This window comes from Cucurbita moschata, unplaced genomic scaffold (genome assembly GCF_002738365.1).
Source record: "Cucurbita moschata cultivar Rifu unplaced genomic scaffold, Cmos_1.0 Cmo_Scf00026, whole genome shotgun sequence".
NCBI lineage: Eukaryota > Viridiplantae > Streptophyta > Magnoliopsida > Cucurbitales > Cucurbitaceae > Cucurbita > Cucurbita moschata.
Genome location: NW_019268542.1, coordinates 3,334,655 through 3,354,626, shown reverse-complemented (window position 1 = coordinate 3,354,626; position 19,972 = coordinate 3,334,655). Strand labels below are relative to the sequence as shown.

Genomic DNA, 19,972 nt, shown 5'->3' with positions numbered 1-19,972 from the left:
AAAAAAAAAAAAAAAAAAAAAAAAAAAAAAAAAAAAAAAAAAAAAAAAAAAAAAAAAAAAAAAAAAAAGAAAGAAAGAAAAAAAAAAAAAAAGAAAAAAGAAAGAGGGCGGGGGCTAAGTCAACTGAGGGGCAAAAATGTCATTTTGCCCCTCCAGCCCAAATAGGGGTTCAAGGAGAACCCCGTCAGTTTCCCTACAAAAGAAAGAAGGAGTTAGAGAGAAATCAGAGAGGAGTCAGCCGGGAAGATTAATGGACCACCGCCGGAATCCATCTCCAGACGAGACTCGTACAAGGATTGAAAGGCTAGCAAGGCCGACGCTCCGTCAAAACCTAAGAACATTTCGCGAGATAAGGTTTCTAAACGACATTGCTCAGATCTGAGTTTTCCCCTACGTGAATCGACCCTAAAATGCTGAAATCTTCACCTAGGAACAACTTACGCACGGTCTGTGAAGAAGTTTGGCCGAGACCTCAACCCAAAGGCGGAGATCCGAGAGTCGTCTGAGAATGGTGAGCAAACTTCCGGCGTTCTTAAATCCTCCGATAGTCAACAAAAAATTACAAAAAAAAAATACTAGGACGTAGCCTGTAACACGATCTAGAACTTTGCCTAACGAATCATATCGATCCGATCTACGGATCGAAAGATATGAAAATCAGAAAAACAGACTAGGTTTCGGTTTTCAGTGGACAGAGAAGAAAGAAGAAAGAGAGAAAGAAGAAGAAAAAAAAAGAAACGGTCGGCGAGCGGCGGAGGGCGGCGAGCGCCGCACCGGACACGCGTCGACCACCGGCTGGAGCAACGCAGCTCCAGCGAGGCATCGACACGTGTCGCCTGCAAGCCGGGCCGAACCGCAACGCGACCGAGCCGACCGGACCGGGCCGGGCCGGCCGACCCGCGACTGCGCGAAAGAGGGCGCACGTGGCAGGCGCGTGTGCAGCCTGTGACTGGCGCCTTCCCGCGCGCGTGGCCACGCACTCCCAGCGTGCTACTGGCGCGTGAGCGCGCGTGGAACGGCCAACTTGGCCCGGTTGTTTTTTGTTTTCCCGATTTTTGTCCCGGTTCCAGTTCTAATACTATTTTTACGTGAATAGGGACCTAATTCAGAGAAATTAGTATTTTTGGACACCTCACGGGCAAAGAAACGCTAGCAAAAGGGCACGCGTCAACCAGGTAAGTCACCACCCAGTATTTAGGAAGAAATACTTGTAGGATTCGCTCGGATTGCATGCATGCTAGTAGTTATGCTTCAGATTAGCTCTCCATGTAACTTATTAGTCAGATTAACTGTTGTGATTGTATTGGGTAAATTACATGAGTGTTGCTGTATGCTTTAAGCTTCCGCTGTATGTATGCATGCGTTAATTTATGTTAGAATTGTGTATGCCGGGTTTCGGGTGCTTGATGGACGAATACGCCCCATTGAGCGCGAACTTCATGCTCTGGGTGCTTGATGGAGGTCATCGCCTCGTTGAACCGGTATGCCTAGTTTGCATGAATTACATACTATGATGTTAGAGGAAGATTGAATGTACCCTCGGTTAATTGCTAGGGCCCATTTCTAGGATAAGATTAGGAAATTTCCGTTAGGAGCGATATGCCGCTCTAGTCAGACTTAACTTTCCCTACAAACTTAGCGGTTTACCACGACAAGAAGGTACTCCGGAGTGTTCATAGATTGCTAACGTGTGAACGGTATCTATAGCTTCGTGGAAGGACCAAGGGGTCCCTGATCAGTCCTTATTGCTCTTAGCCATTTCACATGGGAAATGTGTCCCTGCGTCGTACAGCCCATTAGCTGCATGGGAACGGGTTGGGTCGCGCCCCCCATAGGGGGACTAGATGGGCGTAGGGGTACTCAGCACACCCCTAGGCTAGGTACCATGTAGTCCCAGATAGCCATGTAGAGGTAGCACCTCATAGAGAGATACCGACCATATTAGCTTGGCAGAAAGAACCTCTAGGCGTTTAATGAGAGAACGAAGAATCAGTGAAACCCAAGGGGCAAGCCCCAAGGGACCTAGATTAGAGCCAGACGTCCTAGAACCGAGATAGGAAACCGTGGCAACCTGTTAAATTAAGATGCGAAGAGAGCCTACAAGTAGGTGGCTTACTGAGTATAATTTTTATACTCATCCATTCTATGTTTTCCCTTTTTTTTTTTTCAGGAGCGCGAGGCGTTGGTCAAGAGTGGGCGTGATCAGAAGGGAGGTGCCATAGAGGAATGGGTTGTCTTGGGGCGTCAGTCCGGTCTTAGTCTTTATTTTTATATTCGCATTCTTTTGAAATTTATTTTCCAAACGGTCTTGTGTTCTTGGTTTGTCATTCGAAAAACTTTATTGGAATTTGATGATTTTCGTATTTCATATTTAAATCTCTTGTGCATTTGTGTCGTGTCGTTAGTCACGGTCCATAGTAAAATATTGGGCTATGATGAGGTGGCCACAGCCGACCACAGTCACAGAGGTGAGGAGTTTTCTTGGGCTAGCTGGTTATTACAGAAGGTTTGTTCAGAATTTCTCCAAAATTTCCTCAGCGCTGACTCAGCTAACCAAGAAGGGCAAGCCATTTGCTTGGACTTCAGCCTGCGAACAGAGTTTCCAAGAACTCAAGAAGAGGTTGGTAACTGCACCAGTCCTTACAGTTCTAGACGGGTCAGGAAATCTCGTGGTGTACAGTGATGCATCAGGGAAAGGCTTGGAGTGTGTGCTCATGCAGAAAGGTAAGGTGATAGCGTATGCTTCTCGACAGTTGAAAGAATATGAACGAAACTACCCCACGAATGATCTCGAGTTAGCAGCGGTAGTATTTGCTCTAAAAACGTGGCGGCACTACCTGTATGGGAAAAAAGTACAAGTCTTCACTGATCATAAGAGCCTCAAGTACTTATTCACGCAGAAGGAGCTCAATATGAGACAAAGGCGATGGTTGGAGCTGGTAAAGAATTATGACATAGAGATCCTGTACCATCCAGGCAAAGCCAACGTGGTAGCTGATGCATTGAGCAGGAAGGCCGTGCATACTTCTGCAATGATCACCACACAGGAAAAACTATAAGATGAGATGAAGAGGGCTGGGATAGACGTGGTGGTTAAAGGTGGTAATGTTCAGATGACACAGTTAACTATACAGCCCACCTTACGAAAGAAAGTTATCGACGCTCAGAGGTCTGATGAACACCTCAGTAAAGTGTGGAGTCAGACTGAGACAAAGAGGCCAGAGGGGTATTCTATCTCCTCAAACGGGGGTCTGCTATGGCAAAACCGCCTGTGCGTTCCCCGAGACGAGGGAATCTTAAAAGATTTTATGACCGAAGCCCATGATACATCTTATGTGTTCCACCCTGGAAGTACGAAGATGTATCAGGATCTGAAAAGATTTTACTGATGGTTGGGAATGAAGAGGGACATAGCGGATTTCGTAAGCCGCTGCTTGACCTGCCAGTAGGTGAAGGCCCTGAGACATCACCCAGCAGGATTGCTACAGCCTCTGAACGTTCCTCAGTGGAAATGGGAAGCAGTCTGTATGGATTTCGTCTCGGGTTTGCCAAAGACAAAGCAAGGATTCAATGTCATCTGGGTAATTGTAGACAGACTGACTAAGACGGCTCGCTTTATTCCAGGAAAGTCCACATATCGAGTGGATCGGTGGGCTCAGTTATATATCAAGGAGATAGTACGCCTGCACGGGGTACCAGTGTCCATAGTATCAGATCGGGACACCAGGTTCACCGCTCAGTTCTGGAGGAGTCTTCAGAAGGCACTAGGAACTCAGTTGAGGTTCAGTACAGCGTTCCATCCTCAAACGAACGGACAGACTGAAAGGCTGAACCAGGTGTTAGAGGACATGTTGCGAGCCTGCTCCTTAGATTTCTCTGGGTGCTAGGACGAACATCTGCCTTTAATGAAGTTTGCCTACAACAATAGTTATCAAGCGACCATTCAGATGGCCCCCTTTGAGGCACTGTATGGGCGTAGGTGTTGAACACCAGTGTTTTGGGAAGAGGTTGGCACGCAGCAACTACTGGGACCAGAGTTGGTCCAGGTCACCAATGCAGCGGTGCAGAAAATCAAGTAGAGGATACTCACCGCACAGAGTCGACAGAAAAGCTATGCAGATGTGCGTAGAAGGGACCTCGAATTTGAGGTGGGTGACCACGTGTTCCTGAAGGTGGCCCCTATGAGGGGGGTGTTGAGGTTCGGGAAGAAAGGGAAATTGAGCCTAAGGTTCATAGGCCCCTTCGAGATTCTGGACTGAGTTGGGGCTGTGGCTTACAGAATTGCCCTACCACCGAACCTTGCCGCCGTGCACAATGTGTTCCACGTATCCATGCTGCGAAAGTATACTCCCGACCCTACTCATGTAATCGAGCACGGGATGCTTCCTCTCCGAGAAGATCTGTATTACGAGGAGAAGCCTAGCAGAATTTTGGCTCGAGACACGAGGCAGTTGCGTAGCAAAGTTATTCCCTTGGTAAAGGTCTCATGGGGTAATCGCCGTGAGGAAGAGGCAACCTGGGAACGAGAAGAGGACGTGAGGAAAGCTTATCCCGAACTCTTCCAAGAGATAGCTACTTTTGGGGACAAAAGTTCCTAAGGAGGGGAGAATTTGTAACGCAAAAAAAAAAAAAAAAGGGCGGGGGCCTAAGTCAACCAAGGGGCAAAAATGTCATTTTGCCCCTCCAGCCCAAATAGGGGTCCAAGGAGAACCCCGTCAGTTTCCCTGCAAAAGAAAGGAGTTAGAGAGAAATCAGAGAGGAGTCAGCCGGGAAGTTTAACGGACCACCGCCGGAATCCATCTCCAGACGAGACTCGTACAAGGATTGAGAGGCTAGCAAGGCCGACGCTCCATCAAAACCTAAGAACATTTTGTGAGGTAAGGTTTCTAAACGACATTACTTAGATCTGAGTTTTCTCCTGCGTGAATCGACCTTAAAATGCTGAAATCTTCACCTAGGAACAACTCACGCACGGACTGTGAAGAAGTTTGGCCGAGACCTCAACCCAAAGGCGGAGATCCGAGAGTCGTCTGAGAACGGTGAGCAAACTCCGGTGTTCTTAAATCCTCCGATAGTCAAGAAAAAATTAAAAAAAAAAAAAAGACTAGGACGTAGCCTGTAACACGATCTAGAACTTTGCCGAACGAATCATATCGATCCGATCTACGGATCGAAAGATATGAAAATCGGAAAAAACCGACTGGGTTTCGGTTTTCAGTGGACAGAGAAGAAAGAAGAAAGAGAGAAAGAAGAAGAAGAAAAAAAAAAGAAACGGCCGGCAAGCGGCGGAGGGCGGCGACAGGCGCTGGACACGCGTCGACCACCAGTTGGAGCAACGCAGCTCCAGTGAGGCGTTGACACGTGTTACCTGCAAGTCGGGCCGAACCGCAACGCGAGCCGAGCCGAGCCGACCGGACCGAGCCGGGCCGGGCCGGCCGTCCCGCGGCTGCGCGGAAGAGGGCGCGCGTGCAGCCTGCGACTGGCGCCTTCCCGCGCGCGTGGCCACGCACTCCCAGCGTGCTGCTGGCGCGTGAGCGCGCGTGGAACGGCTTATTTGGCCCTGTTGTTTTCTATTTTCTCGATTTTTGTCCCGGTTTCAGTTCTAATACTGTTTTTACGTGAATAGGGACCTAATTCAGAGAAATCAGTATTTTTGGACACCTCACGGGCAAAGAAACGCTAGCAAAAGGGCACGCGTCAACCAGGTAAGTCACCACCCGATATTTAGGAAGAAATACTTGTAGGATTCGCTCGGATTGCATGCATGCTAGTAGTTATGCTTCAGATTAGCTCTCCATGTAACTTATTAGTCAGATTAACTGTTGTGATTGTATTGGGTAAATTACATGAGTGTTGTTGTATGCTTTAAGCTTCCGCTGTATGTATGCATGCGTTAATTTATGTTAGAATTGTGTATGCCGGGTTTCGGGTGCTTGATGGACGAATTTGCCCCATTGAGCGCGAACTTCGTGCTCTGGGTGCTTGATGGAGGTCATCGCCCCGTTGAACCGGTATGCCTAGTTTGCACGAATTACATACTATGATGTTAGAAGAAGATTGCATGCACCCTCAGTTAATTGCTAGAGCCCATTTCTAGGATAAGATTAGGGAATTTCCGTTAGAAGCGATATGTCGCTCTAGTCAGACTTAACTTTCCCTACAAACTTAGCGGTTTACCACGACAAGAAGGTACCCCGGAGTGTTCATAGATTGCTAGCGTGTGAACAGTATCTATAGCTTCGTGGAAGGACCAAGGGGTCCCTGATCAGTCCTTACTGCTCTTAGCCATTTCGCATGGGAAATGTGTCCCCGCATCGTACAGCCTATTAGCTGCATGGGAACGGGTTGGGTCGTGCCCCCCATAGGGGGACTAGATGGGCGTAGGGGTACTCAGCACACCCCTAGGCTAGGTACCATGTAGTCCCAGATAGCCATGTAGAGGTAGCACCTCATAGAGAGATACCGACCATATTAGCTTGGCAGAAAGAACCTCTAGGCGTTTAATGAGAGAACGAAGAATCAGTGAAACCCAAGGGGCAAGCCCCAAGGGACCTAGATTAGAGCCAAACGTCCTAGAACCGAGATAGGAAACCGTGGCAACCTGTTAAATTAAGATGCGAAGAGAGCCTACAAGTAGGTGGCTTACTGAGTATAATTTTTATACTCATCCATGCTATGTTTTCCCTTTTTTTTTTTCAGGAGCGCGAGGCGTTGGTCAAGAGTTGGCGTGATCAGAAGGGAGGTGTCACAGAGGAATGGGTTGTCCCGGGGCGTCAGTCCAGTCTTAGTCTTTATTTTTATATTCGCATTCTTTTGAAATTTATTTTCCAAACGGTCTTGTGTTCTGGGTTTGTCATTCGAAAAACTTTATTAGAATTTGATGATTTTCGTATTTCATATTTAAATCTCTTGTGCATTTGTGTCGTGTCGTTAGTCACGGTCCGTAGTAAAATATTGGGCTGTGACACTGGTCTTCACTTCTTGATAAAGGCCCTTGCTTTCCTTGCCCTCGTCATCCAACTGAACTGAAGATTCTAACGAGTTCTTGTCATCCATCCCATTACCTTGTTCTCTTTCACCAACCAAACTGTCTTCCAATTTGTCACCTTCGTCAACCACAACATTACGTTCATCCTTAGTACAATTCCCCAAATCAATCAATACATCTCGACTTTCTGATAACCCAGCATCATCACTGCAAGCTTCTCTCTCTTTAGCCACATCCATGCTCTTATCCAACAACTCAACCTCTACCACAACACTGCCTTTCTGAACTTGGTCTACATTCTCACTTTTAGCAGCGCCCCCAGAAGCTTCTCGGTCAGCCTGCAAGTCTAACAAATTGGTAGTTTGATCCAAATCTTCGAAGATGAGGAAAACGTCAGCCTCAGAGGCATCAAGATCGTCAAAGGTTAGTTTGAAATCTTCATTTTCGTCAAATCCCAAATCCAAGGCCGTGAAATAAATAGAAGGGTTACAAGGGGCAGCAGAATTGACATCGGAGAAAAAAAAAAGAGTGCAAAGGCGAAATTTTGAGAGAATCAAATTCAGAAGCACAAGTAGTGAAATTAGAATTTTGATCAACTGTAGAGACATCATCTTGATATACGGCTGAAGTCATGTTTGTTGGCTGATCAAGAACCTCAGTGATTAAGTAGTATTCCCAAATTGGATCTGAAGAATTTTTACTTTAATGTACAGCATTTGCTTTTGATTCCTAGATTTTGACTTGCCAATTTGGCTTAATATGGCCTGGCTTTCCGCAACGATCACACACCACTTTCACCTGACGCTCTCGTTTAAAATGGCCTGGTTTTCCACACCTGTAACAAGCTTTAAATGGCTTCTTTGACGACTCCTCGCTTCTGAATTGATTCCATTGCTTGATGAAGGCTTTGAATGAAAATTTTGTCTCCTTTGATCTTTGACATACGACGCATCTTCTGACTTTGGGGAAAACTCGTTGCTGCTGGTCATTTGCTTAACCAAGGCTTCCTGATTTGAAAGAAGATTCTCCAGTTCAATTACCGTAGGCTGATTTGCCCACCCTTGTATTGAGGAAACAAAAGACATAAATTCTTTTCGTAATCCACGAATAAGATAACGCCGTAATCGAGCATCACTCACTGGCTCCTCAGCATTTAATTCTGAAATTTCAGAACATAGATTTTTCACTTTTAAGAAATATTCTTCAATAGAAAAATTACCTTGAGTTACCACAGACAATTCATTCTCTAGAAATTGCAATCGAGCTATATTTTTCTTGGTGAACAACTTTTGAAGGGTTTCCCATACTTGCTTTGGTGACTTTAAATCACGAACATGATCAATATATTCCTTGCTAATAAGAGTTCGCAAGGTAAATAAGGCTTTTCCACATTTGATCTTCCATTTTTGGCGTAATTTAGCATTTTGTGGAGTGTCGGCTGGAATTTCTGTGTCATCACCTTCGATTAAATTCCACCGATCTTGTCCCTATAGATAAGCTTCCATACATAACTTCTAATAATTGTAATTATTGCCAACAAGCTTTTCCATAGCTACACCCATAGAAGCACTTCCACCATTCATCTCGTTGAGTAATAATTTCAACCGTATCAACTTGGCTCTGATACCAACTGTCACAATATCTCACGCTCAAAGGTGTGAATAAATATGACATTATTATTACTCAAAGAGGGTAATACAGAGACAACTAAAATAATGAACTGCTTTGGCTTGTGTTTTACTCAGCGGAAGGCTTCTCTTTAAACAAAAATAAATCCTATAAATAGCTCCTACAAAAACTCTACTGAAATAAACTATTCCTAAGGATGAATGGCTTAACAAGTTGACTAATTCCATCTAAAATAAGTTGCACTAATTTTGAAAGATACCCGCTGATAACTCTCTAAAGGTAAAGTCATATCAAGTCTTTTTGTATTTAATATGGTACTCTTATTCACCATTTTCTCATTATTTACCCCATTTATTCTACTTAGTGAGCATGAAATCGTTTATTGTGGTCCAACATGAAAAAAAAAATGGTTTGGCATAAATCGATCTTAATTGTACATTTAATTGAGTTATGTGGTAAAATTTTAGACATTTATGCTGAACCATAAGGGAGTAGCAAATCTGTAAATAAATGGGAGATGACATGAAAATTTTAAATCCACATCAGCAGTCCAAGTGGGTCATTGATTACCCGATAAGGAACATCCTATGTGGACAACTTATTCATTTTCAGCCCTAAAGGGGAACCCATGCTCAATATAAAAGGAAAAGAAAGACCAAGAAGAGAAGAGCCACACTTTGGGGAGAAAAATCGAATTACACAGCAGTAGCCTCTGCTGCAATGAACTACTGTGAAACCAGAGAAGAAGAAGAAAACCCTAATCCAGTAGCTATTGACAGCAGAAGAGAAAGGAGGCCAATAAGGATTGATTAGGGTTAAGAGGTGGACATGAGAGCTCAAGAGAAGGGAACTTCCATTGATGAACGACAACAAATCGGGTAATAGAAGGAGAAGAGAGGGAGTAATGAAATCCTCTTCAATACTCTAGTTCTATAGCAAGGAGACTTGAAGGGTAATAGAAGGGTTAGGAATAATTCTTGTCCTAGAGCATTGTTAATAGAAATTACAACGATTATAGAAATAATCACCATTCATGACCCTCGGAAGTGGGCTTGAGAATCTATTAAAAGGAACTAAAATCTACCACAAAACTCAATAACTTATCTATTTAATCTCTCTTAGCCGAACCTTCCTCATTATAGTTGATTTTCTCATCATTTTTTATTTTTCGACAACAATGGCACTTTGTTTTAGTTTTGTTTAAGTAGTTAAAATCACCGACACCCATTTGAATGTTACAAAAAAACTCACTTAATTTCCAGCAATAAAATTAACCAAAAAAGATAGGTTTCCTATGGAATCGATAATTTACTTATTACTTGCTACTTGTGATAGTGTATACTTGTACTTATTCTTGTGAATTTTACATCATTTTATTATATACATCCACAAGCGATCACCTGCAGCGGATGTTTTTGTCGTCAACTCGTGCTTGCACTATTCAGATCCGTGTTAAGCTCACCACGTCCAAGAAACGCAATCTGTCTGTTGTAGATTATTTTCGTAAGATTAAAGGGCTAGCCACCGAGCTGGCTGTCATCGGCTCTGCCTTGTGGGATGATGACGTGATCGCGTATCTCCTCGCTAGTCTTCGTCCTAACTATGATCCCTTCGTCATCTCGATGACTACCAAGAGTGAAGCCCTCATGCTTGGTGATGTGTTTGCACATCTAATGGCGTTTGAAGCTCGCCAACTGTAAGACCATGTTGAACTTCAGTTAAATCATGGCTCTTCAGTCAATTATGCTGGTCGTGGTGGTCAGCAGAAGAACCATGGGCATTGGGATCGTAGCGTGGTTGTTCTTGAGGTGGCGTGCCCTCTCGTCCTGCTGGTGATCGTCGTGGCTCTTTTGCTTGTTCTTCCTGCCAGATGTGCGGCAAAGTGGGGCATACTGTCGTTCGCTGCTAGCATAGGATGGATGAGTCCTATCAAGATGAACCTACTTCTACGGCACTAGCGGCTACTTCCTCTTACAAGATTGATCCAAATTGGTACAGCAACACAGGCGCTACTAATCATATCACCAATGACTTAGATCGTCTCACTGTGCGTGAACGCTATCATGAAGGTGAACAAGTTCAAGTCGGCAATGGAGTAGGTTTGCGAATTTTGCATACTGGTCATTCTTCAATTAATACTGCTGCTCGTCCTCTTGCATAGCGTAATATTTTGCATGCGCCTAAAATTTTCAAACATCTTCTTTCTGTTCATAAATTTTTTCGTGATAATGACGTATTCTTTGAATATCATCCTTGGCATTTTTTTTTTCTTAAGGATCGATGGTCGAGGAAAAGTCTTCTAGATAGGAGGTGTGAGTTTGGTCTCTATCCTATTAAGTCATCTGATGTCGATGATCTCAAGCACGCCTTAGTGAGTAAATCTACTATTCACGCTCAATTGCATGCACGTCTTGGATAGGTCTTTGTCACCTTTGGAATTGTTCATTTCAAGTAGTAAAGTAAATTTTGTGTCTCAATAAAATTTTGTGTGCTAGTGAGTCACCTTTTCCAGTTTGTAATACGTGTCAGTTAGCAAAAAGTCATTAGTTACCATATACTAGTTCTTTTCATAGGTCTTTGTCACCTTTGGAATTGATTTTTTCGGATGTTTGAGGTCCTACACCTCCATCTATTGGGGGCTTTAAATATTATATCAGCTTCATTAATGATTTCAGTAAATTTTCATGGATCTATTTGATGCATGATCATACCGAAGCTCCTCGTATACTTTTGCAGTTCCAAGCTCATGTTGAGTGCCTCCTAGATACTAAAATCAAGTATGTCCAGTTCGATTGGGGTGAGGAATATCATAAAATTCATAACACATTCTTTCATTCCCTTGGAATTGCTTATCGTGTTTCGTGCCCTCACACGCATCAACAAAATGGGTCTGTTGATCGCAAGCACCATCATATTGTTGAAAGGCCCTTCTAGCTCATGTTGATGTACCTATTAAATTTTGAGATGACGCGTTTCTTACAACCATATATCTCATCAATCGTCTTCCTACTTGTGTCATCGATAACACATGCCCCTTAGAGCGTCTTTTTCATACTCCACCAAATTACTCCTTATTAAAAGTTTATGGGTGTGCTTGTTGCCCTCATCTTCGCCTTTATAACAAACAAAAGCTCTTTTTTCGATCCAAGGAATGTGTCTTTCTAGGGTACAATCCTTTACATAAAGGGTATAAGTGTCTTGACACCGGTTTCGGTCATGTCTATATTTCTAGAGACCTCATATTTGATGAAAATATTTTTCGGGTAACAACAGTAACCTTGTAGCCGATGCACAATGCCCCTGATTCGTGCACCTTACATTTGGGTAACAACAGTACTAATTTGGAGAGTGATTATATGCATATATCTGTGCCTACGAACTCTTTGGATGCAGAAAAGCTGGTGCCCACATCAGCTTCGGGGTTGCTGCTGCAATCCTCCGCGTCGCTACTGCACGAATCGGCATCGATTGTTCCGCCAATGATTGGGGCCTCGGATCCTCCACCAACAGATAATATTTTGCATCGCATGAGCCCCACCTAGATTCTTTGGGCTTTGATCCTAGGGACCGATCTCTTGGCTCACCTCGGAGTGTGCAATGCCCGATCGGATCCTTAGCCATTGGTCGACTGACTGCTGTAACACCGATTGCTCCCCACGCAATAGCTGGTACGATTGAAGCACAATATCAAGCAACACAAGGTGAGGGATGAGGTTGGTGAATACCCCTCGATAGAGATAAGTGTAAAGTGAACCATTTTGGATGAAATCAATTTCTAACCTTCACATCTGGATTTGTGCTCTAAAATATAATAATTAATTATTTAATTTTTAATATTAAATTTAATTATTTTATTTATAATTTAAATATAATAATTAATTATTTAATTTTTAATATTAAATTTAATTATTTTATTTATAATTTAATATTATCTCATGAAAAATCTAAGGTTATTAGTGCAATCTCTAATACGATGCACTATCTCCCTTCAACCTGCGAAATGCGGCAAAAGGAAGGAAAATCCATGGACCGACCCCATCGTCTCCACCCCGTAGGAACTATGAGATCACCCCAAGGACATCTTCGGTATCCAGGGGTCATGGACCGACCATAGATCCCTGTTCAATAAGTGGAACTACGAGATCACCCCAAGGACACCTTCGGTATCCAGGGGTCGCGGACCGACCATAGATCCCTGTTCAATAAGTGGAACGCATTAGCTGTCCGCTATTCGGTTGGGTGGTCGGAGAAGGGCAATCACTCATTCTTAAAACCAGCATTCTTAAGACCCAAGAGGCGGGCGGAAAAGGGGGGAAAGCTCTCCGTTCCTGGTTCTCCTATAGCTGGATTCTTCGGAACCACAAGAATCCTTAGTTAGAATGGGATTCCAATTTTGAGAAGAGTTGCTCTTAAAGTTGCAAGCTGTGTTCGGAGGGGGGGGGGAGGAGATTGTCTATCGTTGGCCTCTGGTAGAATCAGTCGAGGGCCTGAGAGGCAGTGGTTTACCTTGTGGCGGATGTCAGCGGTTCGAGTCCGCTTAAGGTGGACACAAAATATTCAATATCTCCTTATAAATCTATTAATTGAGAAAATTAATATTTAATAAGATAATCATATGTCTCAGGTAGTTTTGTTATGTGTTGATGGACTTGAACAATAGGTACCACTCCAGCTTTGAGACTTAGTTTATGATTGAATCATAAATAAATTGTTTACTAAAATATGTCATTACAAATGTGAAACAGACTTTTGACCTAATTGTAATTACGAACTTGTTTGAATGATTATATAATAGACATAACTTATTCTACAATGCATAAGAGTTCAAGTGCAATAGTCTAAATGAACATTATTGATTAATTAAAAATTTTAATTTAATTAATTAATTTTTTAACATTGAATATATTCATAAACTTCTGAGGCTAGCTCATATGAAAAAATTATTTAATTTGAAAATTTTAAATTAATATTTAATATATAAAATATATTAAATATAAAAATAGAAAAAAATTAACGTGTTCAAATTAATATTTAATATATTATATTATTTTAAATTAATATTTAATATATTATATTATTTTAAATTAATATTTAATATATTATATTATTTTAAATTAATATTTAATATATTATATTATTTTAAATTAATATTTAATATATTATATTATTAAATACAGGAGAAGATACGAAAAAAAAATATTTAATTTGAAAATTTCAAATTAATATATATATTAAATATAAAATAAAAATACATTAAAACTAATTAATGTATAAATACATTCAATAGAAATATATATTTAAAATTCGAATAAAATTTAAATTAATAAATATATATTAAAATATATATATATAAGATTCAAATATATATTTAATGTAAGTTGCTTAAACCTTAGTTTTGTATAATTTGTTTTGTTTACTAATAAATAAATTCAAAGAAAAAAATTAACAAAAGCATCACGAGGAATAAACGAAAGATATATTAACGTTTTAAAACAATATAAAAAAATATACAAATAAATATTTGACTTTCATTATTCAAATAAAAAATAATGATAAATCACATCATGGATCTGTAAATATTGAAAATTCTACCGTCTCAAAGTTTAAGAAAGATCGTCTATATCATTCTTGGTGTCGGTCATTCGAACAGTGTTGTCTAGGGAACTCATCGTAGACACTTCCCCAATTCTAGTGATACTTTTGAAACTATTAGTAGCTCGAGATCGTTTGCAAACTTGTTGAGTCAAGTGACATTGAGAGCTAACGTCAACTATTTGATCACCATAATCAGAAAATCTGGTCGCAGTCACATTCTCAAGCATGTTAATAATAACAAAAAGAATGCAAACACTAACGAGCATCCTCTTTGAGACGGCCATTATTGATAATATGTATACACGATGTGATGAAAGGCTAAAACTAAAGCGCCTGTGATAGCTAACAAAGCTGAGATCATGTGCATATTTATATTGGATCAACGGTTCTATATTAAGTGTTCTGTTTAAATATGGTTTGCATTGTTTGGTTGTGAATTCATCTCGATGAGAATTTGTTTCCTATTTTTTTTCACACGTTCTAATTACCTCTCTAATTATAATTTGCCCAAAAATAGGTTGAAAATAAGAAAATGACAAAATAAATAAATAACTAAAATAAAATAAAATAAAATTGTCTCTCTTCTGAGACAACTATATCCTGTACACTTAATCAGCATTTGGTCGGTGTTAGTGTATCTTTGTTTAGTCATTGACATAGTTACGAGCGGGCGTTCTTTTAGCTATGCATTACACACCTTATGTGAATCTAGTTTTCAACGGCATAGAATAGGTTATGAGAGATATTGAAGGAGGCTCGTTGCTCTATTATATACATGTTAATGGGGCTAGTATGTTTTTTTATTAAGCAAAAATATAAAAGAATCATCGAAAGAAACATTGCCTTGACTTTAGTGAGAATATGTCAACCCGAGAGGTAAGAGGAGAAACCTAGAGTAAGGGACAAAGACAATGTTGAAGCCGGAAGAGTCGCCACAGTGGGCAAATGAGCCAATTTTGGCTAGAAGGGCGGCACAACTTGGTTGGCAAACAAGTCAGTGCGGCGCCCAGATTCCAAAGGTAAATCTCTCCGGAATGTTGATAGGTTTAAGTCAGGGTTTATGTGAAGGATGAAGGGAAGATTGGGAAGAAAATAAAAGACACTATGTTGGTTGAGGAAAAAACGATTGTGCTGACCATACCCTTAACAAATCAAATAAATAAATTTGAAAGTCGACGAAAAACTTGAATTTTATGTTGATTTTCTCCAACAATGTTTTTCTCCAAATTGTGGAGACCCAACCGTCCATGTCTTAGAGAAGCTACCGAAGACTTGTAGGTCGGTTATGAGGCCATCCAATAACTTAGATTGGCTTGAGAGTGTCTGACCCGGCAAAAATTGATGTTCTAGAAATTGCAAATATGACCTAAACTTTTCAACTTAATCAAACTTGAGAACCAAGGTGCTCTTGAGAGCATACTATTTTTTAACGAATTGAGGAACATTACTCAATCTGAGTCTCAAAGAAAACTTTGTCAACGAGGACCAACTCAATTTTATTTTTAGGAACCTAAGAAACATTTTTGAATAATGACGTAAAGGTTGATAAGCTCGGGTTAAAGAGAACGAGGAGGATTAAGCTATCGGATAAATTTCAGCCATTTCTTTAAAATTTTCAAAATTTACCCTTAATACTTAATCTCTTGGAATTAGACCAATTCCCTTAGGTTCGTAGTGATTAATGGAGCGGCTTTGATGAAAGAAGCAAAAGCTGACGAAGCCAAGAAACGTCTACTCGATAGGTTGACTTTTATGGTTAAAAGAATCCAAAAAAACTGAAATAGTTGAGCGAGAAACTGAAGCTGCACAATCAAATTTGTCCCTCGAGACTTATGCTATTTCCTTAAGAAAGCAAGGTGTGAATGATAGGATACTACTCTCTCACTCTAAATTTCCATTTACTCAGAGTCGCTACTAACTTCTCATGCTCAACTCGTGTGCAGTATATGACTCTTAAAAGAAATATCATTTATAGCATAACTGTCAAAAAAATTTAAAACAACTTCATCTTTGGAAAACACTGCCATGGTCTTACGTGTTTCATACGACATACTGAAATTTAAAATAAAACCAATACAAAATATTTAAAACATATGAAATGCAAGATAACCTATTCTAACCTAAGTCTAGAAATTTAAATATGTAACTACCCTATGCACGTGTCATGGTCTCTACTCGCAATGTCGCCATCAGCTGTACATGGGTGCCTTGCCTTTACTTGAAAAATGATGTGGCACACGGTCTAAGTATTTCGAAGAATACTCTGTAGTGACCCCATTATAGGGGTCATGCAAAATGCAAACACATGCAAATATATTCTAGGGACCTATCTGTGTCACATACTCAGAGTTGCTACTAACATCTCATACTCATCTCTAATGCAGAAATATAACTCTTAAAATGAACATCATTTATAACATAAACTTCGAAAACGCTTAAAAAAACTTCTTCTCTGAAAAACACAGCCATGGTCTTACCTATTTAAATACGAAATACTGAAATTTAGAGAAAATAAAAAACAAATTTAAAACGATGAAATACAAAATAAACTATTCTAACCTAAGACTAAGAATTTAAATATGTGTCTACTCTATGCACATGTCACAGTCTCTACTTGCAATGTTGCCGTCCTTCATACAAGTGCGCCTTGCCTTTACCTAAAAAATGATGTGGCACACGATCTGAGTATTTCTAAGAATACTCGGTAAGTGGCCCAACTATTGGGGCCATGCAAATGCAAACACATGCAATCATGATTTAGGGACATATCTCTAATATCATAGGGAAGGCCTCCAGTCTCGAACAAATTGGAGTGTAGTACTTCCCTACACACGACTCACACGTACAAGTGTGAATCCCCATGACGCTCACACACCCCCTGGACCCTCTAGTCAAGCTAATCTGTAGCGACGTTTGAAAGTCAACAGAACCCTATAGTGTCATGCGCCTCATGAACACCCTCATCATCATACTCTGCGCATTCGCATTCATCATCATACTCTGCGCATTCGCATTCATCATCATATTGTGCGCGTCCGTACTCATCATCTCTAGGGGAAGTAGCCCTATGCTTATGAACATAAAATATGCATGAGGTCTCTCTAAATCCATAATAATGTCTCTTCTGACACAACCCTCTAGTCTCATCTCCTTGTTGCTCTAGGTAGCAAATACTCGTGGATATTTATATTAATATCATTTTCATGCTCTTAGGGTTGTGTCCAAGGTCGGTCTAATGACATGATGTAGTATGACAATCATCATCATATAGCATGCTCAATATGGAAAAACATCATGTAACATCATACTCATCTATAAGTCGTCAAGTGCATCAAACATAATATGTATGTCATGCATTGAAACATAAATCACGTACATATAACATGCATTACAACTCAAGCATCATACTTATACATCATCATAAACATCATATATCATCATGCCCACCACTAGCAGATATTGTCCTCTTTGGGTTTTTCCTTTCGGGCTTTCCCTCAAGGCTTTAAAACGCGTCTACTAGGGAGAGGTTTCCATACCCTTATAAAGGGTGTTTCGTTCTCCTCCCCAACCGATGTGGGACATCACAATCTACCCCTCTTCAGGGCCTAGCGTCCTCGCTGGCACTCGTTCCTTTCTCTAATTGATGTGGGACCCCACCAAATCCACCCTCCTTCGGGGCCCAACGTCCTTACTAGCACATCGCCTCGTGTCTACCCCCCTTTGGAGAACAACCTCCTCACTGGCACATCGCCCGGTGATCACCATCATCATCATACTGTGCGAGTTTACACTCGTCATCATAAAGGAGAAGTATCTCGATGCTTATGTACACATAACATGCATGAGGTCCCTCTAGTTCTCATCTTAAAACATCTTTTTGATACAACCTTCTCATCTCTATATTACATTTAGTAATACATGCTCATTAGATATTTATGTTAATATCGTTATTCATGCTCTTAGGGTTGTGTCCTAGGTCGATCTCTCGACATGATGCAACATGACATTCATCATCATACAATATGCTTAATATGGAAAATATCATCATATTAAGGTAAACGTCATACATCATGAACATCATAGTCATCATAATGTCATCAAATGCATCAAGTACATCAGGTACATCATCCATCGTCATGTAACTCACGTACGTCATCATACATCATCATATAATTCATGTACGGTATCATACATCACAGCTCATACATCATATAATTCACATACGTCATCATAAGTCATCATACATCATAGCTCATACTTCATAAGTCATCATGCAGCAGGTGGGTCTCCATTGCAGGCGCGGGTCGTGGGTCTCGGGTGTTGTAGATTGGACTGTTGTAGTTGGACTGGGCCGACGGTTTGCATTGGACTTCGATTTAATGGATTGGGTCCGATCCGGATCTATCAGATCCTTTCTTCTTCACCCGATTTCTACATGATTTGCTTTGGCGACTTTTCTCTTTGCTCTATAATGTCATCCCAACATTCGTTTCACACCGTTTTCCTCTGGTTTTGCGTCGTCTCTCCATCCTCTTCATTTCTCTCTTACTTGTTTGGCTCGTATGGACCTAATGCACGTAGATCTATGAACAAATTGTTCACTAAAGATTGTTGATATTTAAAGTGAAAGATGTAATTATATGGGTAAAATATACTTTTGATCCAACTTTAATTACAAACAACTCGAAAACGATGAACTTATCTATAATGATTATATCAATAGACACCCTTTATTCTACCGTGCATAAGTTACCCAGAGCTAATAAATGAAAATTATTAATTAATTAATTTTGTAAGATTGAAATTTATAATTTGTTTGTTCATAGAATTTCATTGCTAGCTCACATGTTACTCACATGTAAATGAAAAAATACACCCCAACAATTCTTATCTTCAAATTTAATAGTTAATAAAAAATATTACTCAAAATTTTTCGACAATATTATATAACAATATTTGTATATGTTTTTTTTACTATTCATATATTCTATCCAGACCATTCTATTTACCATATAAGTAAACGTAATAAATAGAACAATTATCGGAACAAAATTTATCCTTGATGCTGACTTAATTTTAAACATCAAAGTAGATAATATTAACTTTATTAAAATATGGAGGAAAGTATATACATAAATATTTTACTCTCACCCTATTATTCAAATAAATAAGGATAAATCACGTCAATTGTCTGGATCATTGTTGGTGTCAGTCATTTGAACGGTATTGTCTAGGGAACTCGTCCTTTGAATGCCTTCTATTCCCCCAATTTTAGTGACACGTTTGATCGGATTAGGACTTCGAGGTGGTTTGCAAGCACGATAAGTCAATTGACATTGAGAACTAACGTCATTTATTGGATCACTATAATCAAGAAATTTGGACGAAGTTACAATCTCAAGCATGTTAATGATAACAAAAAGAATGCAAACAGTAACGAGCATGCTTCTCTTTGAGACGCCCATTATTAATAATACATATAGACGATGTGATGAAAAGCTAAAACTAAAATGCCTTTGATGGCAATTGAAGGTAAAGCTTAGATACGTGCACATTTATATTGGATCAACTCTTCTACATTAAGCGTTTTGTTCCAAAAATTGTTTGCATTCTTTGGTAGAATTTTGTTTACTATTATTTTTATTTTACCTTTCTTTCATAAGTTTTAAACATGTTTAGAACTACAATTAGTCCAAAATAGGTTGAAAATAAGAGAAGGACAAAAAAAAAAAAAAAAAAAAAAAAAAAAAAAAAAAAAAA

At 40.2% G+C, this 19,972-nt stretch overlaps 1 long non-coding RNA gene and 1 other non-coding gene across 2 annotated transcripts in view; both read left to right on the top strand.

The window, feature by feature from the left end:
* The first annotated feature begins 4,762 nt into the window (after positions 1-4,762).
* Positions 4,763-19,972, top strand: part of LOC111462039 — a 68,638-nt gene continuing 53,428 nt past the window's right edge. The window contains exons 1-2 of the long non-coding RNA XR_002713691.1: positions 4,763-4,877; positions 4,959-5,039. This is a non-coding gene — a long non-coding RNA (uncharacterized LOC111462039). The remainder of the gene's footprint in view (positions 4,878-4,958; positions 5,040-19,972) is intronic.
* Positions 10,165-10,303, top strand: LOC111462135. The gene has a single exon (XR_002713719.1). It is a non-coding gene; the product is annotated as a small nucleolar RNA Z247 (small nucleolar RNA).